Consider the following 26,032-nt stretch of genomic DNA (forward strand, 5'->3'; position numbering starts at 1 on the left):
CCTAGCAGTGCTATTGCTGGGTCATAGGGTAGGTCTATTTTTAATTTTCTGAGGAACCTCCACACTGCTTTCCAGAGCGGCTGCACCACTTTACATTCCCACCAACAGTGCAAGAGGGTTCCCGTTTCTCCACATCCTCTCCAGCATCTAGAGTCTCCTGATTTGTTCATTTTGGCCACTCTGACTGGCGTGAGGTGATACCTGAGTGTGGTTTTGATTTGTATTTCCCTGATAAGGAGCGACGCTGAACATCTTTTCATGTGCCTGTTGGCCATCCGGATGTCTTCTTTAGAGAAGTGTCTATTCATGTTTTCTGCCCATTTCTTCACTGGGTTATTTGTTTTTCGGGTGTGGAGTTTGGTGAGCTCTTTATAGATTTTGGATACTAGCCCTTTGTCCGATATGTCATTTGCAAATATCTTTTCCCATTCCGTTGGTTGCCTTTTAGTTTTGTTGGTTGTTTCCTTTGCTGTGCAGAAGCTTTTTATCTTCATAAGTTCCCAGTAATTCACGTTTGCTTTTAATTCCCTTGCCTTTGGGGATGTGTCGAGTAAGAGATTGCTACGGTTGAGGTCAGAGAGGTCTTTTCCTGCTTTCTGCTCTAAGGTTTTGATGGTTTCCTGTCTCACATTCAGGTCCTTTACCCATTTTGAGTTTATTTTTGTGAATGGTGTGAGAAAGTGGTCTAGTTTCAACCTTCTGCCTGTTGCTGTCCAGTTCTCCCAGCACCATTTGTTAAAGAGACTGTCTTTTTTCCATTGGATGTTCTTTCCTGCTTTGTCAAAGATGAGTTGGCCATACGTTTGTGGGTCTAGTTCTGGGGTTTCTATTCTATTCCATTGGTCTATGTGTCTGTTTTTGTGCCATGCAATTATCTTTTAAAAGGGAGTTCCTCTGATAATCCACAGTTTTCCTGGTGTTTTACTTGAGGATCTATGATCTAGATCTTGAGAAAACACACCGTTAACTCATCAGTTCTCCTGAGGCATTTTCTTTGCCTTAAGCTACTTCTAGCTCTCTTTGTGGCTAAGTAGGTTTTTTTTTTTCTCAATAATCCATTTCCGTTTGTTTTCTCTTTTCAACCGTGCCTGCTTTCTTTTTTTTTTTTTTTAATTTTTTTTAATTTATTTATTTTTGAGACAGAGAGAGACAGAGCATGAACGGGAGAGGGTCAGAGAGAGAGAGGGAGACACAGAATCTGAAACAGGCTCCAGGCTCTGAGCAGTCAGCACAGAGCCCGACACGGGGCTCGAATTCACATACTGCGAGATCGTGACCTGAGCTGAAGTCGGATGCTTAACCGACTGAGCCACCCAGGTGCCCCCGTGCCTGCTTTCTTTAATAAAAAATGTCTATATCAATTTTGGGGAAACTACTTCAGCCACTTTTTCTTAGAATAACTGATGGTTGAGGATCATCAACACTGTAAAGAAAATGATCACATTCCCTAAAGTCATCTAAAACGCCACACTGGAACACCTGGGTAGCTTAGTCAGTTAAGCATCCGACTCTTGATTTAGTCTCAGGTCCTGATCTCATGGTTTGGAAAATTGAGCCCAACATTGGGCTCTGTGCAGGCAGCGTGGAGCCTGTTTGGGATTCTCTCTCTCCCTCTGTCTCTCTCTGCCCCTCCCTTGCTCACACTCCTCTCAAAATAAATAAAGAAAGAAAAAAAAAAACCCAAAACATGTCACACTGAAGTAAGAAGTGATGGATTTATATCCAGAAGGGCATACTGAAACCTTTGTCAGTATAGTATGAGGAGTTTAATCAGTGGATGAATAGACTAGCCCATGTACAAACAGCAGCTGGACACAGGCAGTTGCTAGAGCAACTAGCTGAGGAAGAAGAACTGGGCAAATAGGACCTAGTATTTATAAAGTATGATGGCAGGTGGTAGATCTTAGTCCTGCCTTGTGTTCAAAAGGGTGGATATCAGTTTGAAAGGATGATACAGAAGAGAGATAATAACTGTAGGAAGATTTGGATTGTTTTTTGTTTTTGCTTTTTGGCCTTGGTATCCTTTGCACCCAGATGATGCTTGTCATATAGTAAAGTTTTAAAATGTTTCCTCAAAAATGAACAAAAAATAGGGGTGCCTGGGTGGATCAGATCATTGGGTGTTGCTCTTGGGCTGAGGTGATGATCTCCTGGTCCATGGGTTCGAGCCCCATGTTAAGCTGTGTGCTGACAGCTCAGATCCTGGAGCTTGCTTTGGATTCTGTGTCTCCCCCTCTCTCTGCCCTTTCCCTGCTTGTGTCTTCTCTCTCTCTCTCCCCATCTCAAAAATAAACATTTAAAAACATTTAAAAAATGAACAAAAAGCCACATGTAGAGATCCAGAAGGGCAGTTGGCATCAGGGAGATTTGGTAGAGGGTAGAGAGGGAACATATCCATAGATAGGGTTTCTCAGATATAGGACTTCCAGTGCTAAAAGGGGATGGTCCTGGCAACACCAGAACAACGGTCACCCTAGCCCACATGGCTGAAAACAGTAAAGGTTAGATTCTGGGAGGACCAGTAAGAGTTGATGGCATTCCTTCCCCAACTTCCTAGATGTCCTATCTTGTTCAATCCAAGATATATGGGCATGTATGGGACCAATTTACTTGACTCAGATCACCTCTAGTTTGTGGTTCCTCTAGGATGAAAGATGAGGCTTCTCTTAAGCCATATATACATATATGTATGTATATATATGTATAAAGTTTATACATTTACTGAGAGAGAGAGAGAGAGAGAGTGAGAGAAACCCAAGCAGGCTCTGCACCATCAGTGCATAACTGGATCATGACCTGAGCCAAAACTGAGACTCAGACACTCAACCAATTAAGGCACCTTGGCTCCCCAACCTCATGTGTTTTTTAAGAAAAGTCATTGACCAGGTATCATGACTGGACTTCCCATCAGAGATGTATAAAATGGATTGATTCTCAGCCCCACTAAGCAGGACATATAATTTGGTTGTTAATAATTTGTTTTTTTTGGAGTCAGAGGGACCTGACTTTCCACTCCTGACTTTACATGATGCCTTAGATGAGTTACTTAATTTGTTTACCTCATTTGTAAAATGGGTGTAATAGTCCCTATATCAAAGGGCTGTTATAAAGCCTAAGTGATATAAAGTATGTGAAGTATTTAGTACAGCACCAATCTCATAGCAAAGAATAATTTATAGTAGGTAGATATTATTCTGTCTTGGGTGAGTTTTCCATCTTCTGCTTATGTGAATTTAATGATAATGCTTTGGTATTTTCTAAACATAACTTTGGGTTTACCTCTAGGACAACCTAAAGCTACACCTGGTCTAGAAGACAAATGAATTTGATTAAGAAATACGACAAGCTGGTGCATGAAATATGAGGAAATTATTCACATGCAGAATGAAACACCCATTGAAGTCAGATAGAGATGCACATTATATGAATTATTAAAGAGCAACTGAAATCTAGAATGTTTATATAATTCTGAAATTTTACTGGAAAAGCTAACTTTTCATTATTTAAAATTAATTTGTCTAAAAGCCTTACCCATATAGTTAGAAACCAAACATTTGATATAAAGCTTTCCGAAAACTAAGGAAAACAAAGAATTTGTTCCATGCTTCAAAGAATTTTTATAAACTCAGTGTGACTGTCTTTCTAATTTATTGGCATTAATTAATGTTAACTTTGATGGGATTATAATTACTGTTATCTTTCAAAGTGAATATATTCATATCCAAGAAAGCAGATCAACCAGGTGTTTACAAACCAAAGGTCTACTTTAGCATTAAATGGCAGGTCTGTTTGCTAGATTTTGATCTCCTTTCTACTCCTAAGTATATTCCACCCTAAACCTTAAAACAGTGTTCTTAGTGCATTATCTTCCTAACTTAATTTTTTTTGGAGGGAGAGATAAACTGGCATATTAAGTGTTTATTATGTAGGTCAGCGGTTCTCAGTCAGGTATGACTTTACCCTCTAATGAGCATTTGGCAATATCTGGAGATAGTTTGGGTTGTCATAGGTGAGGGAAGGCAATGCTACTGGCATTTGAGGGATGAAGGTCAGAAATAAAACTTAGCAGCCTACAATGCACAGGACAGCCCTCATTCTTCCCTTTTCCTGCCAGATCAAAGAATTACCATGATCATGAAATTAGTTGAAGATTTTTCTCTTTTTACCATTGAAAAATGAGCATATTTACAAGTACATTCTGCTTTACATAATCCTAAAAATTTAAGTTCATTAAAAAACTTTTTTTAATGTTTATTTATTTATTTATTTATTTATTTATTTATTTTTTAACGTTTATTTGTTTTTGGGACAGAGAGAGACAGAGCATGAATGGGGGAGGGGCAGAGAGAGAGGGAGACACAGAATCGGAAGCAGGCTCCAGGCTCCGAGCCAACAGCCCAGAGCCTGACGCGGGGCTCGAACTCATGAACCGCGAGATCGTGACCTGAGCTGAAGTCGGACGCCCAACCGACTGAGCCACCCAGGCGCCCCTAATGTTTATTTATTTTTGAGGGAGGGAGAGAGAGAGAGAGAGAGAGAGAGAGAGAGAGAGAGACAGGACATGAGCTGGGGAGGGGTAGAGAGAGTGGGAGAAGCAGAATCTGAAGCAGGCTCCAGGCCCTAAGCTGTCAGCATGGAGCCTGACACGGGGCTTGAACTCCTGAACCATGAGATCATGACCTGAGCTGAAGTCGGCCATTTAACTGACTGAGCCACCAAGGTGCCCCTGTAAATTTATTTTTTAATGTTTATTATTTTTGAGAGAGCAAGTGAGCAAGCGAGCATGAGCATGGGGAGGGGGAGGGGCAGAGAGAGAGAGGGAGACACAGAATCCGAAGCAGTCTCCAGGTTCTGAGCTGTCAGCACAGAGCCTGACGTGGGGCTTGAACTCAGGAGACGTGAGATTGTGACTGAGCCAAAGTCAGATGCTCAACCAACTGAACCACCCAGGTGCCCCTGTAAATTCATTTGTAAATAGGATGTTTATGAACAGATTATGGGAAGTCCTACTCTATTCTAGGCCCAGTGCTGGGTGCTGGTATGTTATGAAGAGCAAACTAGTTATAGTCTTTGTCTTCACACAGCTTAGTCTTGTGGATGAGTCAGATAATGACAAATAAGTAAATAGGGAAATATGTGACAAAATTTAAGATAAATGTCATGAGGGAAGACAACAGGGAACCAAGAAGGGTGGTCAGCAGAAAGATTCTTCTTTTTTATTTTTTTAAAATCTTCTTTAACGTTTATTTATTTTTGAAGGAGGGAGACAGAGTGCAAGCAGGGAAGGGGCAGAGAGAGAGGGAAATACAGTAGGCTCCAGGCTCCGAGCTGTCAGCACAGAGCCTGACACAGAGCTACAACTCAGGATTCATGAGATCATGACCTCAGCCAAAGTTGGAGGCTTAACCAACTGAGCCACCCAGGTGCCTCCAAAAGGATTTTTAAAAATTATTTATTTATTCATTTGAGAGAGAGAGAGTACATGAGAGAGCTGGGGATGGGCAGACAGAGAGAGAGAGAGAGAGAGAGAGAGAGAGAGAATCTTAAGTAGGCTCCATGCCCAGTGCAAACCCAGCCTCAGGGCTTTCTCAAGACTGTAAGATCATGACCTGAGCCAAAATCAAGAGTCAGATGCTTAACCAACTGAGGCACGCAGGCACCCCAATCATCAAAAAGATTTAAGCAAGGCACTTAAATGTCCTTATTTATGGTTTTAAAAGATTATGCTGATGGTTGTAGGGAGAATGAATTGGATTAAGGTAAGAATGAAAGCAAGAGAGGAGTTAGAATTTGATTGCAATAGTGCAGGCAGGAGATCATCATGGCCTGGATGTGGTAGTGGCCTTAGAGCTGAAGAAAAGTTGATGGAACTGAGACACAGGTTAAAAGTAGGATAGATAGAACTTGGCGATAACTGGAGAAATTTGGAGACATGTGAAGAAAAGAGAAGAGTCAAGGATGATTCTTCAATTTCTGGTCTGGAAAACCGGGTAGTTGCAGGATGGTGCCATTTAGTTAGACATCAGTGACTGTGGGGGACAGAAAGGTTGCAGGAACCAAAAATCAAGTGTTCTGTTTTGGATATATTCATTTTGAGGTGCTTTTGAATCTTTTAATTGGAGAATCCAAGCAAGCACTTATAGAATACCTGTCAGGACCCCAGGAGAAGAGCCAGATAAGATATATAATATGAAGTTAATTAAGGTCACAAGAATAGATACAATCGTGCAGTAAGGGGTATAGAGAAAGAATGGTAGTAGAGACCTGGGAATGAACACAGAGGACCTTAAATATTTAGAGATCTGGATCAAAACAATGCAAAGCATTATATCTTCACATTTGTTGAAAATCCTGTCCTACCCTATCCCCCCTAATTCCCAGATTTTAAGTCCAACATTTTCAGCCATGGTTCTTTTACTCACTGAGCTAACTAATGGAATTCCAGAATTAGCCTCTAAACTGTATAGCCTCCTCTAATTGCTGGTGCAAGAAATCTTAGTGCCACAAGGAAAAAATTCCACCTTCTTTTGTAGCTGGCAGAAAAGCAGGTTCTATTTGCATCATAAAAGTCTCTTTCCTATGGATATTTTTAAAAATGGCATCTATAAGGCACTTGAACATCACATATCGATAGGTTCTGTGAAAATAACCTTTAACCTCTAAAAATGTCTGTCAATCTCATTAGTTTTTTTAAACAATGTATTGTCCTGGCAATAATATTTAAATTGACATCTTTGTTTTTGAAGAAGTGTAAATACTTGTAAATTTTCTCTGTTAAACTAAAGGGGAATGTGTACTTCCTCTATATGTACAAAGGTAACAACAACAACAAAAATGAAACCAGCATCTTGGTTAATTTCTTATTTAACTAAATTATGAGAAATTTAGAAAACATTTAAATTAACACAGAATAAGCTAACATAGAAGGATGAGGAGTTACCAGAATGCTGTAACATCCTAGGAGAGTGGAAGAATAGAGCCTAAATTTAGGAAAGAGTGTTTCAAGAAAGTGATTGGGGTGCCTGGGGGCTTAGTTGGTTGTTAGGCTCCTAATTTCGGCTCAGGTCATGATCTCACTGTTCACGAGATCCAGTCCCACACTGAGCTCCATGGTGGGCTTTGTGCCGACAAAGCGAATCTTGCTTGGGATTCTCTCTCTCCCTCTCTCTCTGCCCCTCCCCCACTGTCTCTCTCTCTCAAAATAAATAAATAAACTTAAAAAAAAAGAAAACAATCAGTTGTTCGATTTCTAGATGTCTATGAATATGAAGACAGAAAATGTCCAATAGATCTTTGTAGCATGAAGGTCGTTAGTGATCTTGGCCTGATCAGTTTCAGTGGAATGATGGAGCTGAAAAGCAGTCTGGGCTAGGCTGTTTGGGAAGTGGGAAAGGCAAAGGCAGTCTGTCTTCTAAGCAGCCTGAAACCAGCTTGTATCAGCATGTAACACATGATAATTTCACAAGACTTTTCAATTTCATTTTCAAGACATATCAAGATGGTGGAGTGAATCCTTTATCCCCATTTTTATTGATGAGCTGATCGATATTCAGTTACTCAAAGTTTCAAAGCAAGTAAGTATGGAGTAACAGAAGCCAAGGTTTGCAGTTGGATCTGCAAGCCCACTGCCCTCTCTTCTTACAACACATATAAGAAGGGAGGCAATAAACCAACACATGAAAAAATACTCAACATCACTCATCACAGGGAAATACAAATCAAAACCACAATGAGATACCACCTCACACCTGTCAGAATGGCTAACATTAACAACTCAGGCAACAACAGGTGTTGGCGAGGATGCGGAGAAAGAGGATCTCTTTTGCACTGCTGGTGGGAATGCAAACTGGTGCAGCCACTCTGGAAAACAGTAAGGAGGTTCCTCAAAAAATTAAAAATAGAACTACCCTACAACCCACCAATTGCACTACTAGGTATTTATCCAAGGGAAATAGGTGCGCTGTTTTAAAGGGGCACATGCAGCCCTATGTTTATAGCAGCACTATAAACAATAGCCAAAGTATGGAAAGAGCCCAAATGTTCATCAATGGATGAATAGATAAAGAAGATGTAGTGTATACATACATTGGAGTATTACTCGGCAATCAAAAAGAATGAAATTGCAACTTGCCATTCGCAACTACGTGGAACTAAAGGGTATTATGCTAAGTGAAATAAGTCAGAAAGAGACAAATATCATCTGACTTCACTCATATGAGGACTTTAAGATACAAAAGAGATGAACATAAGGGAAGAGAAGCAAAAATAATATAAAAACAGGGAGGGGAACAAAAACATAAGAGACTCTTAAATATGGAGAACAAACAGAGGGTTTCTGGAGGGGTTGTGGGAGGGGGGATAGGCTAAATGGGAAAGGGGCATTAAGGAATCTACTCCTGAAATCATTGTTGCACTATATGCTAACTAACTTGGATGTAAAATAAAAAAATAAATAAAAATTAAAAAAAAGGGGGGGGGGAGGCAATATCAGGGAGAGGAAGAGGAGGCCTAAAAACAAAACTTCCCAAACATTTAATAAACTTTTTCACTGTAACTGGACCTATACTTGATTCCAACTTTTTGCAAATGAATGAAATGTTGTAGTAAGCCTAATTCTCCCCAGAGGAAAGCAGTCCTTAGGTTTTCTTTGAAAATGGTGCTTTTCTAAAGGAAAATTCAAAGAACCACCATTTACATAGCAATAAGCAATGGAGGAGAATTTAGAAAGCTTAGCAGCAGCCTCTGAGACACCTTTGTCTCAGAAAAGGGGTGCTGGGTCCTAGAAATATCAGTGTCACATAATCCCTCTATGGGCCCATATGGTCCATCTTGGTCTCTCAGGAATTCAGCAGCAATGTAATGAGAAGTTGATGGAGCTGGACGTGGGAAATGCATCTGTGGAACTCCTGAGCAACTTGAGTTTAAAAGAGGAATAGCATTTTTATGTCATAGCTCTTGAATTGTCAATGCATTTAAAATCAGAATATCTGAATTTATTCAAGGTATAAAAATATTGAGATAAATAGAAAATCATTGTACTGTTCTATCTTACCCTTGAGTGTAGGCAGAAAGCAAATATGAACATGGAAATTCTGAGAAATAACCAATTAAAAGGAAGAGGATTATTTGATAATTTTGACCGGAAAACATAACTGGGATGGTGATCCTGGTTTAGAAAGATCTAAAAAAGTTACTTACATCACACTTAAAATGATGTCAATTATATACTGTATGGTTCCAAGTGTATAACATTCTGGAAAAGGCAAAACTGTGGAGGCAGTAAAAAGATCCATGGTTGCCAGGGATTGGAGAGGAGATGAATAGGCAGAGCACAGAGGATTTTTAGGGCAGTGAAAGTACTCACCATAATGGTGGATATATGTCATTATCCATTTGTCCAAACCCATAGAATGCATGACACCAAGAGTGTACCTTAATGTAAACTGTGGACTTTAGGACATTATGATGTGTTAAAGTAGATACATTAATTGTAATACATGTAGCACTCTGGTGGGGGTGTTTAATGAAGACGGCTGTGCATGTATGGTGTCAGGAGGTATATGGCAAAGTCTACCTTCCTCTCAATTTGGCGATGATTCTAAAACTGCTGTAAAAAATAAAGTCTTAATAAAACAAACGTCAACTTAAGTATTATTTCTGTGACAACATGTGCTTTCAGCTCTGCCTCAGCAAGGTCTTCACTCTCAGCCTGATCTGAGTTTCATGGCTGCCTTCAAGCCAGTGTTCCTTGTGCTAAATACTGATGAAATGCTTTCTTCCCCTTTACTAAGTTTGTGCTCACAGACTTCATTCATATCCTGAAATCAATTTGATCTACCTCAGAGCCCTATAAAAAGCCTGTCAGCTTATTTATAGATTCTTAATGAAGCCATTTAAAAATGCTTTTTATTATGGAAAATTTTAGTCACTTAAGAAAGTAGACAGAACCCCTGAATACTTTTTGAAAGTATATGGAACTGTGTGTACCCATCATCAGCTTCAACAATTACTAATTCGTGGCTAATTGTCTTTTCATCTAAACTCCCATTCATTTCCCCTCTATGTGTATTATTTTGAAGAAATTTCCAGGTATTACAGCAGTTAAGCTTTTTTGCTTAACTTAAATCAGCAGAATTGCATATGCCTGCTTTATAGAAGTTGAATGTATATACTATATAATATCCTTTGTGTTCTCAAATATTTACCTTTCTATTGTCTCCACTGTGAGAATTATGATAAATTCAAATTCATATTTATTTACTTTATTTTTTAATTGAAGAATAATTGATGTACAGTATTGTATTGGCTTAGTTACTTGAGCAGATAGTACATGCACATGGTTCGAAATGCAAGGTATTCAAGAGGGCATCCATAAAAAGTAAGTCTTCTTTGACTGTCTTCTTTTCTCTCAGGAGGCAGCCACTATGGCTAGTTCTTATATATTTGTCCATAAATATTTTATGCATGTATAAATGTGTGTGTGTGTGTGTGTGTGTGTGTGTGTAAGAAAGAGAATGATATTTATGGTCTGATCTTGCTTTTTTCACATCTCTATATGCCTTGGACATCTTTCCTTAACAGGACTTATAAAGCATAGAGCTGCCTAAGTATTTTTAAAGGCTGCAGAGTATTTCATTTTATGATGCTACTGTAATTTGTTTACCCTATTCAGTGATGCACATGTAAGTTGTTTTCAATCTTTTGCTGTAATATGATCATTATTTTATAAATGCCAAATCTCTAGCATGTTGTTTTTTTTATATTGACAGTCTTGAAAACAATGTTTTAGGTACATTCTGAGATTTTCTCTTCTGCCTATTCTTCATTCCAGTCTCTTTTCCCTAACTTCCTGTCTTTTCCCACCCACAGCCTCTTCACCCTGTTTTTTGGTGTATGGTTAAAAATTAAGGGCCACACCTTGCTCTTAGGACAGTGAGAACAGTGAAGATCAGGAGGTTTAACTTTCTGTGGCTCAGCTGAAGTTAGCTCACCTCAGGGATCCCAGCCCATTATAGGATAGTAGAGCTGGGTAGTTTAAATTCAATCCTCTTATTTCATGGTAAACTGAAGCCTCAGAAGATTAATAACCCAATTCCCTAGGATGCTTAACATTTCTTCTTACTCAGAGAAAAGCGTCACAAAAAGACTGAAAAAAATCCAAATAGGATTCTTCTTACAGAAGAATACAGTTCCAAAATTGTATTCAGGGGTGTGGCTTCTGTATTTAAGGAAGCAAAGAGGAGAATGTACTGCTGACATCACTGGGAGAAAAGGAGGTTGTTACATGTATAATCTGCACTTATTCATATAGCGCATGCAGCAAAATAGGAGAGGTAGAGCTCCCCCTTTTCACTGAGCTGCCTTTAGTGTTCATATTCATGACATCTTTTCCTCACTCTAAGGCTCTCCTTGGATGCTCTTGATACCTTATTTCCCCTGAATGATAGCAACAGCAGCAACAACTCACACTTACTGAACACCTACTGGGGGTCAGGCATTGTTTCAGTGCTTTAGAGAAGTCCGTTTAATCCTTACAACCATGATGAGCTACCACTATTACGAATGGAGAAATTCAGAACAGAGAAGAAAGAAAAATAACTTGCCCAAGGTCACAGCAAATAAGTGGCTAAGCTGAGATGTGGATTTGGTCTGGCTCCAGAATTTGATTTCTTAAGCCTGATGCTATACTTCCTCTGAATAGCAATGTTGGGGAGAAGGGGAGTGCAGGTGATCTGGGCCAGTTTACAGATGACCCAATTCTTACCCTAGTAATAGGGACTAGGAGTTGGATGGGCCTGGGGTTCTAGGAAATTGAGCCAGGTTTGGATGGGACAGTATTGCTCAAGGACTGACAAGGACAAACCAAGAAAGTTCATAAAGGAAGCATCCAGGCGGGAAGGTGAAGTAAAGTCAGGCACACAGTTCAGCCAAAGGATTTGCCTAGGGGAGCTGGGCAGAAAACAAGTGAGAGACAGCAGGGTGGAAACGAGAGTTTCGGGAAGGAGTAAATAGGTTTGGCATGGCAGGAAAAAGCCTATTCTAAAAGAGATTTTCTGAAATATGGGAGCCCAATGTCAGGACTTTGGACCTCATGCTGAGAGACTGTGGATAAGTGTGGAGAAGAAAATTGTTTCCTTTTTCTTGTCCTCACATCCCATTTAGTTAAATGCTGGAAAAGAATGGTGTTAGGGAATTACACATTAGAGGCTAATAAAAATTTACAGAAAAAGAAGAAAAAATATTCACAAAGATGGAGAGAGGGGAAGATTGCCATCCTAGTTGTCTGGGTCCACATCAGAGAAGTAGCTGGGGCAGAGATTTTTCACTTGATTCTGTCTTTCATGCACCTGGGAGTGTCTTGTTTTCTGTCTCCAATAAATTTGAAGATCAAAGGAACAATCTAGATTGGGAATTTCATTTATTCATGTTTTCATCATTTAATTATATAATTAAATAATTAAACATTCGTTAGGTACCTACTATGTGCCAGACACTGTTCTAGGATTTTGGACGTATGCAAATGAACAAGATGGACCGAGTTCTTGACCTTTTGAGGCTTATAGTCTAGAAAGTAGTTAGGGGCATCTGGGTGGCTCAGTCGGTTAAGCATCTGACTTGATTTCTGCTCAGGTCATGATCTCACAGTTCGTTAGAGCACCGTGTGGAGCTCTGTGCTGACAGTGTGGAGTCTGCTTGGGATTCTCTCTCTCCCTGCCTCTGCCCCTCCATCCCTTGTGTGCACACTCTGTCTCTCTCAAAATAAATAAATAAACTTAAAAAAATAATAAAAAAAGAAAGTAATGAAAAGAGATGAGCTTTCATAGTGGCTAAAAATGCAATCTCTGGGATCAGACTGCCTGGTTCCCCTACTGACTTATTGTGTGACCACTCTGCTTGACTCAGTTTTCTCATTTATGAAAAGTGCATGATAGAGTTACACGAATCATGAGAGAATGCATGCAAAACGTTTACTATAGGCCTGGTACATATCCCAAGGCTAGAGGCTTAGTATTCTCTTAGAGTCTTTGGTTTATGGCTCTTGGCAATTCATCTCTTAGATCATCTTCATTTGCTCACTACCTGGGAGGACCTGCAGGTTAGGAGAGGTTCCTGCTTCCCCAGGATCTTCATTCAGGAAGGATTTCCTGTAAGCTTTAAACTCGGCCAGTCACTGCAATCAAAATTTACAAATTATGTAATCTGTTTGGTGCCCAGCCCAAAGTTTTGCATTATTCTTGTCAGAGTGGGAAAATGTTGGGGAAAGGAAAAAGAAGTGATATTCACTCCATATGATTTTTAAAAACTATCCTGCATGAATATTCAAGACCCTCGCCAGCGCCATTCACAGCAGAGAAAGGCTGGCCTAACATTTGCTCTGTCAAGTGTAGTTTTTTTTCTCTCCAGACAATTTTATGTAAAATATCTACTTTATAAAAAAGGAAATTAAAGTTGATTTGAGATGCTAGGAATGGATATATGAAGCCACTGTGTGCTTTGATAATTCTGTGTCTGAGTGATTACAAATACCTCAACGCTTCAGATTCTACAGAGTTCTTTGTCAGGAAATTGCAGAATCATTCATTCCTTGTATACACCATCTTAAGAACAAACCATGGAAGAGCTTTTGCTAAAGAGAACTATTTAATGACTACACAACTTAAGAATATTTACATATCAAATGTAAAGCTTGGGAAGGATCCTGGAAATAAAAATAAATCCTCTTAGAGGGGATCAAGGCTAGAGTCAAGTTGGCTTTCAGATTGGCACATGCTGGCTTTTAGATTGGAATCTGGTTTCTTGAGCTGATCAGAGCATATTCTAGGCCCTAAGGATTGCTCAAAAACTTTTCTTTTAACACTCTTCCCAGACTCCCTTTATCTCAAAAGAGAAGAAACAGGCTGATCTGCATTCTGCAACAGACTGCCCCAGAGCCTCTGCAGTGTGAAGATTTGAAATTGACTTTCTCCCTCGAGGATGTTTCTTGGATGCAGGAGGAGAAGAAAAGTCAGCTAAGCCAAGGCATCTTTAAAGATCTTCTCTTGGAAGCAAGATACAAACTGTGCTCTTTAGACAATACATTTTCAATGTTCTAGCCGTGACCTTCCCTACTTCAAGTGAATACCAATGAAAATCAATTCTTCTCTCAGTAAGAAACAGAATTTATTGGGGTTAGGAGATAGGAGAGAAGGGAATATAAAGTCTTTTCAGGGGTTCTCAGATCTGCTAAGCAAATTTTGCCGGGGGGAAAAGAGCCAAATTCTTACATTTTAAAGAGAATGGCTAATGGGACCTCAACCTTGGAATTCAAGAAAATTTAGGATTTTGTTACAAAATGGACATCCAGAGACCTCTGAATATAAAAGGACATCTTCTTCCACAGGAACCGCACGCTCCAGTCTGATCATGGTTATCATTATTTTGACAATCATGATGTTGGGAAAAGCCTAGGTCTTAGATTGGGCAGACCTGGGTTCAAATTCTGATTCTATCAGTGATAGCTCTGTGTCTCTCACCTCTATGAACTTCAGTTTTCTTTTCTGTAAAATGGAGATAATACCTTGCAGAGTTTGTCTGATGATTAAATGTGTTTAATATATGAGGCCATTAGTGCAATAATGGCACTCATTTGGTCACCCACTATATGGTGTGTGCTCTTTCGCTCTCTCTCTCTCTGTCTCTCTCTCTCTCTGTCTCTCTCATACACACCCCAGTTTCCTCTCCTATCTTCCCATGCTTTCTCTATCTCTGATTTGCCCATTCTTTAAGGCTCAGCTCCCATCTCCTTCTTCCTGGCCCCTTTTTTCTACAAATATTTCTGCTTTTTCTATTACTCTTAGTTTAGTCCATGACCCTCAGGAGTTTATTATTTGATTAATGTAGTAAAACTATGATTTTAGTATTCCATGACACTCAAAACTTTGAAGGGCACAGTAAATTTACAATAAATTTTTACTATTATTTATTTCAGATAGTAACCCCTTGAATTTCTTCTTTTTTCTAAGTTGATCTGGGGACATCATTAATAATATTTGTAGAGTAACTGTATGGTTTACATTTATTAGCTCGAAGATTCATAAGCACTCCATGAAGCAGGTATTATTATCCTCATTTTGCTAATGAACAAACAGAGGGTCAGAGATTCTCAATAATTTGTCCAAATTATATGCTGGGGCAGATAGTTAGGATTTAAATTCAGGTCATTCAGATTCTAAAGTTTAAACTCTTTCTGCAATGTTATGTATTACTTCCATTAAGTTTCTGGTGACAGTTTGTTTAGGGTTTTCAGTCATGGCTTTTGACCAGAGCACATTTTCTTTGTGAACCACCATCATTACTAAAAAGCCATTCCCAGGAACAGCTCCAGCTCTCCTTAGTGAACCTTCCAATGTATATCTGGGTTCCCTCTGAGGAGTGGAAGAAGGTGCTTATCATCTTCTACTCAGAGGTTTCAGGTGATGTTCAGTCTCTTGTCCATACCCTGCCCTTCTTGTCCTGAGCATCACTGCACAGCCAGCACCTTTCTTGGAGTGGCAAGAGAGCACTATAGATGGAGCTACATATGTGCCTATAGAGTCTGCAAAAGAACCAAAGAGAACACTCAAATATAATTAATTTGCTTTTCAAATAACCATTTCCCCCTGTGATGAAACTTTGATAGTTTGGGAAATGATATGAACACATCTGTCTGGAGAATCCAAGTGGCATTTTTCTCCCTCTTAAAATCATGAACAATGCCATTGCCAATAAATTCAGTTTTCTCCTACAAATGAGAAGTATTTTCTATACTACAGTGCTTTCCAATTATGTTAAGTAGCCTCATGTTCAATAACAACAGAAGCTTCCAAATTGAATGCTGTGGCCAGTAGCCGAAGTTCAATAATTTTGGTAATATATCTTTTCCCTGCTTAAATGGATATGTAAACATCATATTAGAGGTTTTGGAAGATAGATATTACACATTTTCCCCTAGATCCTATGATTTCTGCTTTGGACAACGATCAGTGATTTTCCATTATATTTCTAACAACCCTATTATTTATATTAAAAGAAGCTTTGGTATTACAATTGTTTCTGTTTCCTTTTGGAGGAAAATAAGTTCAATAGGTTGGAAAAATTATTTAAGTGTTTAATGTTCTCATTGCTGTAGATTGCCATAAATTGCTATAAAATTTTGGGGAAAATGACTCATAATCTTTAGCCTTTTTTGGTGCATTTCTCAGAGGGTTGAAGAAATGTTTTCTAGAATGAAACAAAGGAGAGAAACAGAAGAGAAACATGTGAGCAAGGCTTGTAGAGTCAAGTTTTATCTTTGAGTGCAATGGATAGCATATAATCAAACCAGATTCCCAATGTTTGGTGCAAATTAAGTAGGGAGAATATTTATTTATTTAATGCATTTCTCAATTTAGTTCCTAATTTTGATTTTTTAGTTGGCTTGATTTTATCCTCAAGTAGGACTTTTTGTTTGTTTGTTTTTGGAGAGTTTGTGCACCTGACCATATCTTTATACGTTTAAGACAAGTGATCTGGAGGATGCCTGGCTAGCTCAGTTGGTACAGCATGTGACTCCTGATCTTGGGGTTGTAGTTCGACCCCCACATTGGGTGTAGAGATTACTTAAAGAATAAAAAGTTAAAAAAATAAGATAAGTGATCTGGATATCAAAATAATTGAGTCACTAAATTTTTTCTTCAAAATACAATTTAATGTTAAATTTTAGGCCAGCCTAGTTTTTGCTCATTGTAGATAATCTGTTTTTTCCTCTTACCTGACTGCTTTTAGCCTGTTCTGTTATTTATTTATTTATTTATTTATTAGGAGTAAATAAATTTTTTATTTTTTATTTTTTTATATGAAATTTATTGTCAAATTGGTTTCCATACATCCCAACAGGTGCCCTCCTCAATACCCATCACCCACCCTCCCTTCCCTCCCACCCCTCTCTCCCCACCCCCCCCACCCCCGCCATCAACCCTCAGTTTATTCTCAGTTTTTAAGAGTCTCTTATGTTTTGACTCCCTCCCTCTCTAACCTTTTTTTTTTCCTTCCCCGCCCCCATGGTCTTCTATTAAGTTTCTCTGGCCTTTTGTAGCAACATGGATGAAACTGGAGAGTGTTATGCTAAGTGAAATAAGTCATACAGAGAAAGACAGATACCATATGTTTTCACTCCTATATGGATCCTGAGATATTTTTTAAAGATATAATTCTTTTTTAAAATTAATTAATTTATTTTAAATTTTATTTATTTATTTATTTTGAGAGAGAGAGAGAGCGCATGCATGTACATGTGCATGTAATGGAGGGGCAGAGAGAGAGAGAGAGAGAGAGAGAGAGAGAGAGAGAGAGAATCCCAAGCAGGCTCCACGCTGTCAGTGGAGCTCAAACTTTTGAACCGTGAGATCATGACCTGAGCTGATCATGGACGCTTAACTGACTGAGCCACCCAGGTTCCCCTAGGTGGTTTTCTTTATCCTTGTAAGCCAAAATATTTGTCATGGTGTGCCTGGACCTGAGTCTCTCCCTGTTGATTCCTCCTGAAACATGGTGAATATGTTTGTACTGCATTCTCAAGCCAAATTTTTTATTTTCAACAATGGAAAATTTTCTTTGATTCTGTCTTTAATTACCAGTGCCTTAACACCAAAAATCTTCCCCTGTGGTCTTTTGTAGTTACTGCGTTTGCTGAAAAAATATAGTATACTTGTTCTTAGTGATACAGGGAAATTTTAATATCCATATCATGAGACAATGTGATGCTTGAAAAGAATACTTTTAAGTTGTACTTGTTATGGAAACACCTTTTACAAGCAGGGAGGAGGAGGTTGTATAGTTTTTGTCCGTATTTTTCAGAGTCCTGTTGTTTTTGGCATACATGGCAAACAACATCTAAGAGAGTTTGTCTCTTAATTTTGGAATCCCAGATAGGTCTCTTTCTTCAGAACACCCAAATGGTATAACTTTAAATTTTTATTTATTTTGGGAGAGGCAAGTGGGGGAGAGGCAGAGAGACGGGGTCAGAACATCGAAGTGGGCTCTGCGCTGACAGGCTGACAGCAGTGAGCCCAGCGTGGGGCTTGAACTCATGAACTGCGAGATCATGACCTGAGCCGAAGTTGGTTTCTCAACCGACTGAGCCACCCAGGTGCCCCCCAAATGATATTACTTTGATGCTAGAAGGTATAACTTCAGTGCTATGTTCTTAGTGGCAAGAATACTATGTATGGGTGCATGGGTGGAGAGGTTGGTTAGCAATTACTAAAACCAATAAAAAGAGTAAAAGGAAATGTAGAATTAAGCTATTCTGGTTTTATGATGTCCAAATGTGTGTCTGTAAATAAACTGGGAAGAGTCATTACTTAACTGAATAATCTTTTCTCTTTTATAACAAGCTTATAGCACTGTAACAGTGTACATTAATAAGAATTTTTGTCCCATTCACTCTGTTGTGTTGATTGGGGATCTGTGTAATTCCTAGCTTCACTTACCATTCTCTCTTCTCTGTAACTTTTATATGCTTTTCAAACTCATCGTTTTGTCCTTTTCTTTTTTATTTATTTATTTTAAAAAGGTTTTTAAAAAATATTTATTTTTAAGACAGAGAGAGACAGAGTGCAAGTGGGGGAGGGGCAGAGAGAGAGGGAGACACAGAATCTGAAACAGGCTCCAGGCTCTGAGCTGTCAGCACAGAGCCTGATGCGGGGCTCGAACCTACGAACCGTGAGATCATGACCTGAGCTGAGCTGAAGTCAGACGCTTAACCGACTGAGCCACCCAGGCGCCCCCGTTTTGTCCTATTCTTAATCAGGAGGTGTTAATAGCAGTGTAAGGCCATATGCAATTAAGTGTAAAACTGAGAAGAGCGGAAAAGGAGAGGTGAGTGTAAACTCAAAACATTAGGTTAGAAGGGGTAACATGTGATCCAGCTCTTTAAGAATGTATAGGAGTGCACAGACTGGAAGGGCCTTGGAGTGATATTTAGACAGAAATTTAGCTATCTGACAGAAAGTGTTGGTTAAGGAGTGATATCACTTATTTGGATAATTTTCAGGTAATGTATTTTGTGCATGACACTTTGTATGCTAAGTCTAGTGGGTTTTATTTATGACTACCATGAAGACTTTAGAGATTTTTGAATGGGGACGATGGTGTCACAGAAATGGTTGGCAACATGTTAATACTTCTGAAGTGTGAATCAGAAAAAGGAGAGAGGGAATGAGACCAGTACTAGAGAGCTGATGGTATCGGTAATGGCACCAGCATGAGGCCTCAGACTTGGTAGGTGCTCCATCGACTTAAGAGTCTATTTTAAGTTTACTTTATAGACTTTATTTGTTACGACAAATTAAGCATTCATTACATAAAACTTAGTAGAGATGATTCAATTATCAAGTCATCTAAATTCTCATCATAACACAATTATGAAATTCTTCTTTAAAATACCTCAACATTAAAAAATACAACAGAAAAAATACAACAGAAGGAGAACTTTCTAGTGGTGACACTTTTCTACTGAGTTTGAGTTCATGTTCCCTGTATTTGTTTCCTTAATTTGAAAGGCTAAGCTCCCATGACTTTTTATGAACTAGCTGATTTCTATGTTCCTGAGTTGCTTTTGGAACACATTTTATCTTAATAAGAATAACCCATCAAGCAAGAAAGCCAGCAGGCTCCTCATTATCATGCTCTGTATATAAGAGTTTATCTTTTGCTGCCAAACCTGAATTCCACACTGTCCGACTTTAGAAAATGGATTGTTTTTAATAGGTAAGTTTGAGTGACAAAGGCAGAGAGCAAGCCAGTGCCCCGTCCTCTCAGTTGATAGGATTAGATCTAAATGAATAAAGACATGTGATGGGCTGCAGGCTTTAGGGGAAAGTCTGCAGTGCACATTGGTACTTGTGAGCACCATTAACATTCTCTGCCTGCTGTACTAACTCTTTAAAATGCCATTTGCATTGACGATGGTATAATTGACATTGCTCCCCGAGGAGCTCAGAGGATTGTTGGGAGGTGGAATCAAAGAAAATTCATCTCTTCTGAAGGCTCTCGTCTGGCAACAAAATGCAGAGAGAAAAGGACTCTTGTTACTGGGTGATGTCATATTAATAAAAAACAAACAGGCACAAAAATCTATCCATCATCACATTTTTTTCCAATAGCCCTTTTATCTCATCACACCTTATCTCTCTAATTGGCATCCATCAGCCTTTGTCTGGATGTGTGATGTTATTATTATTACTTTTTTTCAGTAAATAGCTGTTAAGATTCTTTATGATCTGTTTGCTCCCATTGATCGCTCTTCAAAAAGTTAACTTTTGTAGTTCTAGCAATAGCTTAATGTCCCAAATACCTATGAATGTGTATGAGGGAAGACTCTTGGGCATGGGACTCAGTATTCAGTCTCTGCTATAACTGAACTGGGTTGAAATCACTGTAAATGAACATGACCTTTTAGGAGTCAAAGAACAACTGCAGGATCTTGAACCATAATCCAGAAAGACACATACATAGATGTGAATAAGACACACAGATAAATGAAACTGTCAGGGCTTCAACAAAATCAGTTGTGATGTCTTTACTCCCTAGGTTTGTACTGGATCAGTGTATGTTAGCATAATTCTGATGCATTTTGTGAATAATGGGATAAGTAGAGAAAATAAGTAATTTCTAACTAGCATTTCATAATAGTTACTTTAGAAGCAAGTGATTTATTATAGCATTTTATAGAATTTAAATCAGGCAAAAGACTATAGATAATCAAAGTGGAACATAATCTATAGCCCTAATAATTGGTTTCTCATGCAGCAAGGAATCAAGGGATAGTTTTTTGTTTTGATGTGTTTTTTTTTTTTTTTGGAAAAATGCCAGTGAGAAATCTGTTTTTCTAAAAATGAAAAATATCTTTTGATGCTGTGGTGTTAGAAAACATAACCCAAAGGCATTGGATTACCTGAAGGGTCTTTTGCCCATCCAGAAAAGATCAAAATATGTTTGGTGATATTTTGAGGTTGTTCACTTAATTGTATTATAATTTTTGGATTGCTAATCTGTGTCTATTATATATGTCTTGCAGCATGTTTGCTTGCAAGGAAGAGAGAGCTATTCAAATTTGCATTAGGAAATTCTGGAAATAATAGAGGGGGATTGCAGAAAATTCAGTTTCAGGCAGTGCATCTAGATTTGAATGGGAGCAAAAGAGGCAGAAACTCTACTCAGGCCGGCTGAAGCAAGAGGGATGGTTTAACAAATCTAAAAAGCATGTATGAATCAGTATGTTTATATTCAGGTGCACAGACAATATCAGGAATTTGTCCCTAAGCTGAGTTTTCTTCTGTGCAGGCTTTATTTTTGGGTAGGCTTCCTCCTGGTGGTGAAGTTGCAACTTCATTGTACATTTTCAGATCTTAGCAACCCTAGTGAAGATATATTTCCTCTCCTAATAGGTCTTACAAAAATGCTGGGTTTTGGCCCTCACTCTTCCAAATTGGGTCATGAGCTGGTGCCTAAACCCATCATTTCAACCCTATTTGAGGAAACCTGTTTCATGTGGATTGAACACTGGAATAGGGGTGGAAGAATAGAATCAAATTCACAAGAACAAGTTGAAATAGGGGAGGAATGGTTCCTTGAAGGAACGCTGCGGTCTGTTAACAGGAGAAGAAAGTACAGTAGGGGCTGTTGGTGCTTCTCCTGGATCCCTGTACCAAGGCAGGGGGCATCCATCCCTGAGCTGCTGGGAGTGTTGCAGGCTAACAGCTCAGAGCTTCCCTCTTCTCCAGATAATGCCTTCAGCGAAAGGAATCGGCTCATCCAGAAAGTAAACCACCCCCTCCAGCAACGTGCATCTGGTGACTGATTCAAGGGGACGAAGGGCTGTCCTTTTTCTCAAAGAGGGAATAAGTTAATAATGCATGTCTTGCTCCAAAGCTTCAGGAGAGAGCATAACCTTGATTGGCTGTCACTCCTGCCCTGTCCTGCTTCCCTTACCTGCCTCGGTAAATAACTCCTTCTCAGTTTCTGCTTCTAAGGTGCATAACCTAAGACATTAGGAATGGATGTTAGACAAGGAAAATAACTAATGTCCATTCTAAATTTTTAAAAAGTGTTTATTTATTTTTGAGAGAGTAAAACAGAGTGTGAGCAGGGGAGTGGCAGAGAGAGAGGGAGACAGAATCTGAGGGAGGCTCCATCCAGGCTCCGAGCTGTCAGAACAGAGTCCAACATGGGGCTCCAACCCACAAACCATGAGATCATAGCATGAGCCAAAGTTGGACACTTAATGGACTGAGCCACCCAGGCACCCCAATTAATGTCCATTGTAGACAAGAACTGAGATCTTTCTCTTCATCTCTCAGGGTTTCTTCCAGACTTTTCCTTTCTATGAATGTCTATTTCATTCTCTTGGAACACAGTACAGCCTCTGGTTCTCAGTGCTTGCTGATGATCCTTTTGCCTTTTCCTGATCTCTAAATATTGAGATATTGGTATGCTCAGTACTCAGTCTCCCTTTTTTCATCTATCCTCATTTCCTGAAAAACTTTATACAGTGACATGGTTTCAAATGGCCATCACTGATAATTTCCATATTTTACATCTCCAACTTTATCTCTTCTGGAATATCAGGCTCATGTCCAACAGCCTCCTTGACATTTCCACTTAGATATATAACAAGTATCTTATAGTTAATAGAAATCTTGATCCAACCCCCTAAACCCATTTCTCCTTGAGTCTTTCTGATGGTTAGAGGAAAAGGCTCTGATTGATCAAATATTCTGTTAGAGTGATCCCGCTGCGGTAAATATGATCACCAATCTGCCTGCTCTTCTGTGGGACTCAAGCTGTTACTTACAAAGCCATTTTGGTACCACATGTACAAACAGGGCTTCCTGCTTCTCATGCAGATAAAACTTACCAATCTAAGTGAAGGTGGAAAATTTAAGTAGATTCTGCTTGATTTTCTTATTTCATTGAAATGAGAAGTGGAATGAGCAAAGGAAGGAATAACAGGAGGTAGAATCCTGTAAAAGCATCATCCTGTGTAGCAACCTTGGCACTATTGACATTTTGAGGTGGTAATTCTTGTCATGGGAGGGCTCTCCTTGTGTGTTGCAGGGTGCTTAGCAGTGTCTCTGGCCTCTACTGCATCCCAAAGTCATGGAAGTAAAAAAATGTCTCTAGACATTGCCAAATCTCCCTGGTAGTCAAAATTACCCCTAATTGAGAAGTTCACCATTGGAAAGTACATGTGTGGATGTCAGACTGTCACCAAACTCCCAAACCATTTATAGCCCATCCTACTGTGGAGAGAATCCAATAAAGGGTGAAGAGAAGTGTGGAAGCTTTTTGTCCATCTCTTTCTAAGAGAAAGCTGAAGTTCTGACCAAAGTTGGTATTTTATCAGGCAAAATGAGACTACAGAAAGAAAGAGTATAAGAAGATATTCTTATGAGGCTTTACTGTATACTATCTTTTCACATTATATTGAGGTATAGTTTATTCATTTCATTCAAATATGTGTTCAGTTAGGCTTATCCTTCCAAACTGACTTGTTAAAAGATTTAGATCTCAAACCCTATGCTATTCATTTAAAGTCTCAGATAAATATAGCAAACAGTTTATATGACAGTTTGTAGTGTTTCATGAAACAAAATAATTTTTTTTTCTTGCTTAATTCTTACTTTAATTATAGAAGACATCTCTGTGTTAAGAGATGCATGGTAAATGTGGAGTTTAGGAGTAGTACCCAACTCTATTCAGGATTTCACCCTTGTTTAGTTTGATTTGTGTTTTAGCCTAATAGGTATTGACCTCTGGTTCGATGCATAACCAAACCAAACCAAACAAAACCTAACATAGCTCCAAGTCAAGTTTTCACATTTGATTTTCTGCTTTTCTTTCACAAAGTTTAGGTATTCTGGCATCCTATTGAGGAATGCTATAAAATTTGTTTTTTCCTTTGTTTTTACTAATAAATCACCTCCAGAGTTATATTCTTCTTCTCTGATTCTTAAGTATGATAATCCTTTCTTAATATTCTGCATGTATCAATAATTCTTTGAGGGTATCTATCTATCTATCTATCTATCTATCTATCTATCTACCTATCTATTCATCCATCCTTCTATCCATCCATCCATCCTAAAATTAGGAGAGGTTTATCCAGATTCAATGTTAACCAACATAAGCTTGTGTGCATTTCATATGGTTCTTCTCTGCTTGTTGATTCTTGTATCAAATCAACTGTAAGAGAGTAGCTCATTCCCTCTTTAGAGATTTTAATACAGGGAATCTTAAAACCACACTGCCTGGAACCTTAATATTTTGAACTGATTTAATATACATACCCCAGCATGTGCTTCTTTCAGACTGTTCCTTTCTTAGCTTTTTTAAGACCACATATTCTTTTCTTGTAGAGACTAACCTAGGGGAGATATATCTCTGCCATCCTTCCTTCTATTTCGCCTATTTGTATTTTTGAGAGTTGTCCTTCCCAAATAATAAACATGATTCTGGCCATTTTAAGCCAAAAAGGATTTCATACTTTGAAAAAATTGTACAAGTATTGGGATGCTACAAGAGCATTACTACTGCATTTAACAATGAAATTTAAAAGCCTTTTTTGCCTTTGTGTCACTTGGTCAAACTTTAATGTATAGAATGGGGGTAACCAGTTGTCTGGGATCAGGTCATGTGCCTGGAGGAAAGGCGACAATTTGACTCCTTCTGCAGCACAGAACAATAAGGCATGTCTCCTACTAAATATACATGATGTGGGTTGAATTGTGTCTCCTTAAAAGCTATGGTGAAGTCCTAGCCCCCAGTATGTATGAAGGTAACCTTGTTTGGAAATAGGGTCTGATGTAATCCAGTTAAAATGAAGTCATACTGGGTTAGAGTGGATTATACACCAATGACTGATGTCCTTATAAGAGGGAAATTTGGACACAGATATATAGGGAAACACCATGTGATGATAGAGCAGAGACTGGAGTGATGTAGCAGCAAGTCATGTATAACAACAAGAATTGCCAGCAACCACCAGAAGTGAAGAAGAGACAAAGAAGGGTCCTCTCCTGGAGTCTTCAAAGAGAGCATGGGCTTGCTGATACTTTGGTTTCAGACTTGTAAACTCCAGCACTGTGAGAGAATAAATTTCTATTGTTCTAAGCCATCTGGTTTGTTTTAATTTGTTATTGCACCCCTAGGAAACTAATATAACACACAATGGGGGAATTCTGAAATTGTAAAAGGGTCAAGTGGGTGCTGGACAACTGTAGAAATCCAAAGGTTGAGGAAGGAGAGTGTATGAGGAGACAGTATTCTGTTCATCTCCAAGAGGCACTCTCTTAGTGGATGAATGAACACCCAGTTTTCTTATTGGGACAGATCCCGGATCTCTCAGGCATCAAACTATAATGGAAGAGAAATGAAATCTCTTTCTATCTTCCCTCTGGGTTGCTCTGTCTGATGAACCAAAGCATGGGGAAAGGATTTTTTTTTCCTTATTCAGTTTCATAAGCCATAGCATTGTGAGAAGTTCCTCCCAGATTTTGACAGTAATGTATCTATTCATCTTTATTCTAAGTTCTTTTTTGGTTGTTATTACGTGGGAATATACATGAGACTTTTTTTGTGTGTGAGAAGTTAGGAGGATCTACAATGAGACACCTTTTAAAATTCCCCCATTACCTTTTTTATCTTTTAATTAATAAGCTTATGTAAAAAAGTTTAGGGAATAGGGCAAAAATAACACCAAGCAAGACCTCATTCATATTGTGATATCTAAAATCTTGTGAACTTTTTGTTTTCTTTCTCCTATAATATGGGACAGTATGCCTGTTTCTAGAGACTTCTAGATTACTTGGAGTTAATCTTGTCTGGATGCTGCAGTCCTAATTAACAAATTATAGACCTGAAATTTTTCCCTTCTATAATATCTTGGCTTGAATTATGTGATATATAAATAGCATTAAGCTAATTTAAAGAACTCTAAAATTAAAATTATGCATTCAAATAATAACCAACAGAA

The 26,032-nt window shown here is 38.7% G+C and overlaps 1 long non-coding RNA gene across 1 annotated transcript in view; it reads left to right on the top strand.

Annotated features, from left to right (window-relative positions):
- The window catches only part of LOC123611121, a 206,884-nt gene that overhangs the window by 50,197 nt on the left and 130,655 nt on the right, over positions 1–26,032 (top strand). The gene's annotated exons all lie outside the window — the stretch shown is intronic.

This window comes from Leopardus geoffroyi, chromosome A1, assembly GCF_018350155.1.
Source record: "Leopardus geoffroyi isolate Oge1 chromosome A1, O.geoffroyi_Oge1_pat1.0, whole genome shotgun sequence".
In the NCBI taxonomy this organism is placed as follows: domain Eukaryota; kingdom Metazoa; phylum Chordata; class Mammalia; order Carnivora; family Felidae; genus Leopardus; species Leopardus geoffroyi.